The following is an 8,963-nucleotide window of genomic DNA, read 5'->3' as shown; positions in this document are numbered from 1 at the left end:
TTCTGCACATATGACTTTGATCATCTGATCCCCAACGTACGTTGTCGAAAATAAGATGAAAATAAAAATCTTTTTGAATTTTAGAATATGATAAGCAGAAACCTGTACACACAATATTTTTGTGAGCGTGTTAGGGGATCATATCAGCTTCCGACAAGACACAAGTACCGTTAAGCTCAAATTTCATACCAAACATTAAACAATTCACTTAGATTGTCGATATACTGATCCACTTAAATTTTCACACAATTTTCAATCTGTTCGGGATACGGAATTAGTGTTTTAAGATCTTAACTTTTACATGTGTCCCACCTCAGTATATACTCCCGTATCCAGATCCCAATATTCAGTCTTACAGGTGAGTATACCTAGATGATATCTGTAATGGGGTGATTGAGAGGCCGTGAGAGCTCAGGTCAGAACTTCCGTTCAGCAGAGAGATGACGGCTCAACTTTCGGTGTGTTCCCTTTAGGGAATCTTTTTTACAACAGCACATGATTTAGCATTTTGCAATATTTTATCATTTTTTATGCTGAGGGGAGGCTTTACAAGTAAAGCATTGCGTAAAGTATTATACGGGGACTAGGTCAGAATTTCCATTCAGCAGAAGTCCCGGGATAGTACCCCAGATGTCACTAAGTATAAAGACCTAATATCTCAGAAAGAGGGACCTTTCAAACAAGATTTCGGGGGTTACCCATATATCCTGGAGATGTTCCCCACGTAAAAGTAATTTATTATTTATGTTTATATCCCAAATAAATCTACTAATTTTGTAAAAACCTATCGGCACATCATCAGCGAGACTGCTTAACGCATATTAAACATTACATTTCTTTAGCGTACAGTGTCTGTCTAGCTGATGTACTATCATTTCCCCTATTATACACAAACTATTTTCAATTTTTCTGATGTTTTTGGATTTTTCAAATTTTATCATGTTTTTGTATTTTTCTGCAAACTTTCTCCCCTAAAAACAAGAACATATTTTTGTGTTTTTGGTTTTATTGAAAGCAGAAAATAAACTGTACAGAAAATTTGACAACGTAACGCAGATCACTTCAGATCGCCGCCCTCCTCGGCTTCACATTCTTCAACCCTCCCAGAAAGCAAATTTTTCATCCCATTCAATTTTAAAAGATAATAAAATCTCTTTTTGTCAAATGGTTTGGTGTAGAAATCAGCCTTCTGTTCATCGGTGTGTATATGTTCTATCCGAATCAATTTCTTCTCGTGATAATCACGAATGAAATGATGATGGATTTCAATATGTTTGGTTTTAGAATGGTGAACCGGGTTTTTCGTTATATTAATTTCTACTTCATTGTCCACGAAAATCGGTGTATCCAAGAATTGCAAACCAAAGTCTCGCATCTGCTGTTGGATCCAAAGGATCTGAGAGCAACAGCTGGAGGCTGAAACGTATTCAGCCTCACAAGTAGAGAGCGCTACTGAGGTTTGTTTCTTGCACTGCCAGGTAACAAGTCGAGTTCCGAAGAACTGACACCCAGCAGTGGTGGACTTAGCGTTCTGCTTGCAGCTTCCAAAATCAGAATCAACAAAACCAGTAAGAGAGAAGTCACCCGATCGAGGATACCACAAGCCGATGCTTAGGCAGCCTTTCAAATACCGTAAAATTCGTTTGACGATTGTCAGGTGTGACTGCTTCGGGCTTGACTGATATCTTGCGCAAAGACATGTTGGATACATGATGTCCGGTCGAGAAGCAGTAAGATACATTAAGGATCCAATGATCGACCGATACAACGTCTCTTCCACCTTTACTCCACTCTCATCTGGACATATTCCATGATTCTGTGTTAGGGGTGTTGCTGCTGGACTGGATTGAGCCATATCAAACTTTTCCAGTACGTCATTCACATAAATAGTTTGATGAATGAAGATTCCATTGGGCATCTGCTCCACCTGCAGCCCGAGGAAGAACTTCATCTCCCCCATCGAACTCATCTCGAATTTCTTTTTCATAACCTTCTCAAACTCTTTACACAAGTCGTCGTTCGTTGAACCAAAAATGATATCATCGACATAGATCTGCACGATTAAGAGATGGCCTGCAACTTCCTTTGTGAACAATGTACTATCGACTGTCCCTCTGGTGAACCCGTTGGCCAGCAGATGTTGGGAAAGCGTCTCATACCAGGCTCTCGGGGCCTGGTGAAGTCCGTAGAGCGCCTTATCCAGAAGATAGACTTTGTACTTGTGTATTGGATCAGTGAAACCTGGTGGTTGTCCCGCATACACTTCTTCTTTAATCTTTCTGTACAGGAATGCAGATTTAACATCAAGTTGGTACACTTTGAAGTCTTTCCACGACGCAAACGCCAGGAAGATCCGAATAGCCTCAAGTCTAGCAACAGGCGCATAAACCTCATCATAGTCGATGCCTTCTTGCTGACTGAGTCCCTGTACCACCAATCGTGCTTTGTTCCGAACCACGACTCCTCTATCGTCTCTTTTACACTTGAACACCCACTTCGTCTTTATCAATTTCTGATTCTCAGGGAGGTCTACTAGTCTCCACACTCCCAACTTCTCAAATTGTTGCAGCTCTTCCTGCATTGCATTTACCCAGCTATCTTCAGTCAAAGCTTCTTTATACGTTCTGGGTTCAATCTGTGAGATAAAACATTTAAGTGAGAATTCTTCCTGTAAAGGAGCAACAGATGAATAAAAACAGGTAAGAGCTCTGTTGATCTGATCTCTCGTCTTAACACCACTTTGTAAGTCACCGATAATCTGCTCTGATAGATGATAAGACAATGTTTGTGGCATAGCGGTGTCAGGCACAGTAACTTCCGATTGCAAGTTTGAAATCTCTAGATCACCGGTGTGATCCTCAGCTTCTGTTGATTCAACATTTGGTTCCTCGTCAAAAGTAGGACCGGATTCCTCTTCTGAGTTGTCAGAATTGTCAACGTTGGAGCTGGTTCCTCTGGTGGTTTGTGAGCAGTTCCACTTGGACCAGCCTCGTGATTGTGTATACCCTCGGTGGGTGGAGAAACTACTAGCGGTCTAGGCACTTGTTCTTGTGACATGGACTGCTGATATTGATATAAAATTGCTAGTTCCTCGTCACTCGGCTGAATCGGTAGTTGGAACGACTCCCAGAGTTTGTCGTAATCGAACAAGAATCTTTGTCCGGGAAGTTGTGGTGGAGCTGTGTGCTTCTGATAATCTACATGCTGAACTTGTATTACTTTTCCCAGGCATGGCACAAACACCCTCTTCAACGGGCTCGCATAACCTACAAAAAAAACCATCATTACTTTTAGCACCGAATTTGCCATTTTCATCTATAAAAGTACATGGAGATCCAAACGGCTCCAAAAGCTTTAGATTGGGCTTATAACGGTGTAGAAGCTCAAAACATGTTTTCTTATGTTTCTTGACGGTGAGCACACGGTTCAAAGTATAGCATGCTGCAGCGACTGCTTCACTCCAGAAGAAAATAGGTAACTTGGAATCGGCAAGCATTGTTCGAGCAGTTTCTATCAAGGTACGATTCTTTCTTTCAGCTACACCGTTCTGCTGTGGAGTGTATGGCGCGCTGAATTCATGAAAAATCCCTTTCTCGTTACAAAACTCGAGCATTCAATTATTTTTGAATTCCGTTCCATTATCACTTCTTATTCTTCTAATCAGCAGCTTATACAGCGTCTCCATCTTCTTGAATAGAATCCTTAGTGACTCAAACGTCTGATCTTTCCTCTCCATGCACACTACCCACAAAAACCTTGTAAAGTCATCAGTAACCACAAGACAGTATAGGTCACCACTGATACTCTTCACGTTAACCGGCCCAAAGAGATCCATGTGGAGTCTCTCAAGCGGTACTCTGATTGAATTCAACAGCTTCTGTGGGTGTGACTTTTTTATCTGCTTTCCTTTCTTGCAAGCTACACAGTCATCATTCAAATGAAAATTCTTTAAATTCACACCTTCAACCAAATCATTATGAACCAGAAAATTCATTTTTCTAACATGAATGTGGCCCATCTTTCGATGCCACATGATCGACTCTTTTTCAGTAGCTTTGGTTTTCATCACAATACATTGTTTCTGATGATCTGTTGGTCTTGCGACACTCATGTCAAGAATGTATAAATCATTTCCTCGTGGAGCTCGCAACAGCACCATATCATCAGGGATTTTAAACCCAGGTTTTAAAACAAGACATTCATTCTTAGTGAAATGTATGGTAAAGGATTTATCACAAATTTGAGAAATACTAAGCAAGTTGTTTTCCAGTTCAATTATATAATTCATTTTCTCAAACGAAACCACTCCATTAGTTACGGTTCCTTGACTGACAATCCTTCCTCCCTAGTTTCCAGTGAATCCGACGTATCCACCATTGATAGATTTCACATCATAGAGTAACGCCAGCATTCCTGTCATGTGTCTAGAGGCTCCGCTGTCCATTATCCATTTTGAAATTATCGACCTAGGCAGCCCCTGCAAACATTATAGCAATTCACTCAAACAATGATGCCCATGACTTCTTAACCGCTGAAACACTACCAAAAATTATGTCACACGTCACATCAACCTTTGGAAAGTCAAAAATGACATTTGGAACATCAGTTTTTACTTTTGGTTTTACTTCATCCCTTTTAATCGGTGGAAACTCTTCAAGAAGTTTATCTAGTTCAAACTCAAGCTTTTCTATATCATCTTTAAAACCTTTTGTTTCATTTTTCAAAATGTTCTCCATCTTTTTCTCCTCGACCGATGACTTTGATTTCACAACCAAGATTGATTTTCAAAAAATTTCATTTTTGGATAAATCTTTGAAGTCTTGTGAGTCTTTGAAGATTCGCCAACCTCAAAGGTCGATTTCGGCTTATCTTCTGACTTCAGAGATTCACCCTTCTTCAAAATGCGAATTGGTGAAATCATAGGTTTTTTTTACCCTTTTTATCAATTGGAGATTTAGGTCGGGGTTTTTGCACAACATGTTTTTGAAAGACAGGTTTATCAAAAACTTTCTTGCATTGTTTGGCCATGTGACCAATCTCATTGCAGCGATAGCAAACTCTTTTGTTATATTCGACAAAAGTTGATTTGAACGACTCTTCTTTCAGTTTCTTTGCCGCATTGAAATCATCAATGGCTTTTTGACTAAAAATGTACACTTTTTCAGCATCAACACTTGGTCCAGTGACAAAAACATCATTCATGTTATCCTTTGGCTTGAAATTTCTCTTAGCCATTTTCTTCTCAAAACCAATACCTTTGTTTTTAAAATTGTTTCCATTTTTCTTGTTGTTACCGTTTCCCTCCCACTCTTTCTTACCCGAGTTGTTAGATCGTGACGTAACAAACGCCTTTTTGGGTTTTGAAAAGAACTCTTTGTTGTTCACTTCAGCAATGTCAATTTCGACCAATTTGAACACTTTTTCAACATTTTCAATCTTTACATTCTGAAGTGGATACTCAAAATCAGAATAAAGCTTGTCAGTTCCAATCATTGTGTAAACCACCATGATCGAATCATCATTTGCGACTTTGTCTGATTTTGGTATGAATCGGTCTAAAAAGTTACCCTCTTCTTCAGAATCAGACACAGAATTCTCCGAATGAGTTTTCAGGATCTCAGCCTCAGAGTTATCACTCTCTTCGTCTAACACTTGATCGACAATAGTCTTGATGACCTGTGACTCATTGTCTGTGTCGGACGGAGAGAATGTAACATCAATACTCTCCGGTAACTCATCCTCAATTGTCCTCAGTTTGAGGTTCAATGCAGCTTCCACCCTATCTGGATACTTCTGAATGTAATGATTCCACATTGGGGGTGGAACGCTGTTAAAGACCGGTGTTGCATTTGGTTGTTGTGGAACAATCTGCTCAATGACATAAGAAGATGCAACATAGCTCATTAACTTTTTATCAATTCGTTCATTCTCAATTTTGGTTAACTCTAACTCTTTCTTTAATGATGCAATCGTGTCTAAATGAAAGTTGACTTCCACTTGTTTATCAAAAATTGTCGATTTTAATAATTTTGTGGCTTTATCATTTTCAACACTTTCCTTTTGAATCATGTTTATAGATCTAGCCAGTGTGTCATATGCCTCTTTTACTTGACTTAGATCAAAATTAATCATATCAGCGTGTTGTTTCAACTTCTGAAACTTTGTGTCCTTTTCGAGACACTCCATGCAAGGTTTTGAACAGTTTTAGCATGGGGTTTCAGAGATTGAACCAATCTTCTCGACAATCATTTCTTCCTGATCAGTTTTAACACCCTGTTTACCGACATCATCTGACTTTGACTCAGACACTCCTTTGGTTTTGACCTCCTCAATTCCTGACTCCTCATCAGACTCCTTTTGTACTGACTCGGTACCGACAGACTCTGGTTTTACAGGTTCTGTGTCTACCTCTTTCAGTTTTCCTATAAGAGCCCTGTTAGCAATCTCCTTCAATGTCTCTTTGGTCATCTCTTTGGTTACATCAATCATCTCTTCAACAAAATCTTTCTTCTCCTCATATCGTGGGCATAATCCTGTTTTTGGCTATTCGAAGAAACCTGCAAAAGAATCAAACACTTTAGGAGGCATGATTGATTTTAAAGAACTGGCTAATACCACCTGTTCGGATTGCTAGTAATAAACTTCAGCAGCAATTTCCTCAAGATCAGCCACATTTTCCACCGAAACATCTTCATTAACCACTTCTGGCTCAACAATACTCTCTAATTCTTCGACAATCTCAGCCATCATAGCTCTTCCTTCACTTCCCAGGATGTATTTATCCCAGCTGAATCCCTCAGCTACCTTCTCGTCATCTTGGTTGACTATGAGAGCTTTCTCTGGCTTGTTCTCAATCTGAGGTCTCTGAACAACAGGTTGTTGATTTGGCTTGTGATAGATCGCCTGTCTGTAGTAGTCATTGGTAAATGGGTTCTGGTGATTGTTGACCTCTCTGTTCGGACACTCTCTTTTAAAATGCCCTCTTTCTTTGCACTTAAAACAAGTCACTTTGGACTTATTAAATCCAAGCTTCTGATCTGGTCCAGAAAGACTGTTTCTACCAGTAATTTCCATAAAACGCTGTGCTCTTCTCACCAAACTAGCCATACCCCACTTTATATCTATAAGCTCAAGCTCCTCCGGATCTATTTGATCGTAATCCTCCTTGGTCATATCAGGATTACCGATCTTTCCCGCCACCAAATTCTCGTATGACTCCAACACGGAAGCTAACAATGAAATATGCTGTTTTGCAGCCGCTTCAGTAAACTCATTCCCGTTCTTGATGTTGACTGCAATATTGCATTGAATCCCAGAAACATATGCCTGATTGTTCGAGCTAGACGAGCTTTGAGGTGATGTCTGTTCAGAAGCTTTGAAATTTGGCTCGTAGCTGGCAAACGGTGAATGCTTGTTGTTACTTGGAGCATTGGACGAAGCACCCGATGTTGAATCTGCGTTGAACGCTGTTTGAATCTTCGGGCTTACATTTGTTGGTGTCGGAGTGCTGCCTTTGTAATAAAGAGACACATCCTGTTGAACATTGGCAGAGTTCATCTTTTTAATCTTTATCAACTCTAACTCATGTGCCTCGATCTTCTCGATAAACGAGCCGGGATTCAAATTAACGAAATCTGAATTGTTCTTCAACATCATCAAGTAAGTAACCCATTCATCATAGGGTAATGCATCTGCTAATTTGTCGATCCACTCCTCATGTGTCTTGGTTATTTCCAATCTTTTCATTTCCACAACTAAGTGGCAGTATCTTTCAATCAATTGTTTTGTAGTTTCAACTTTTATGCCCGTGAAAATGTCAAATTCTTTCTTTATCAAAGCCTTTTTGCTTTTGATCATAGACACACTCCCTTGAAATTTTACTTTCAATTGCTGCCAAACTGATTGCGAATTATCTTCATGCTGTAACAACACCAAGATATCCTCTTTAATTGCCTGTTGAAGAATGCTCATCATCTTCTTCTCAGCTTTGAAGTCATCTTGTTCAGTTTGCGTCAAACTTCCAATTCCCTTTTCCAAACCCAAACCATCTACCAGTGGAACATACTTCTTCTAAATCTTAATCCAGCATTCAAAGTGATTAGCTTGTACCCAGTTTTTGAATCTCCCAGACCAACCTGTATATTCATCTAAATTGATCAGCTTGGGTGGTTTCTACATCGTTCCCAACTCATTCTCCACATTGACGTTCTGAACAATACTTGCTGGACTCTGTGCTGCTGTCATACCACTGCCGGCAAACATGTTGTAAAAATCTTGGTTGTCCATTTTTAGAAATCAGATTATCGAAAAATTTTTAAGTTTTGAAAAACTTGTCACTCTAAGTGAAAACACTTTCTACACGAAATGAACTTTAAATGAAGTGTCACGAACGAAAAGGACTTTCACAACAAAACCATAATTGTTTTCAAGCGGAATAAGCTGAATTAATTTTCAAGCGAAATCAGTAAGTTTCAAGCGGAATCAAGTGATGATTCAAGCGGAATCAGGTGATGATTCAAGCGGAATCAGCAACTCAAGCGGAATCGGGTGACACTCAAGCGGAATCACTTATTTCGCTTGAAATTACTTCAATTTTCGAGCGGAATCAAAACTTTTCAAGCAGAATACCTTATTTCGCTTGAAATTTCAAGCGGAATCAAAACAACTCTTTCAAGAGGAATAAGGTTTTCAGTCCATTTTTAGCAGTTTTAGTCCGAATTTTAAACTGATTCTCTCAAGGATTTGTTAAAACACAGTTTTACACACAATACTAGCAACTCGGTCCATTTTGTCCGTTCAAACGTCCAGAAATCCAAAAAAATGTAGAAACAAATGCTCTGAATCAGGTGTATTGGCTCATAACTGGCTCTGATACCAATTGTAGGATCGATTTACCGACCGTGTGAGTCAATTCAGAGTCAATACACACTGTTTGTAAGGCGGAATCAAACAAACAGAGCTGA

Source organism: Helianthus annuus, chromosome 11, assembly GCF_002127325.2.
Source record: "Helianthus annuus cultivar XRQ/B chromosome 11, HanXRQr2.0-SUNRISE, whole genome shotgun sequence".
NCBI classification, from domain to species: domain Eukaryota; kingdom Viridiplantae; phylum Streptophyta; class Magnoliopsida; order Asterales; family Asteraceae; genus Helianthus; species Helianthus annuus.
This window is presented reverse-complemented; position numbering follows the sequence as displayed.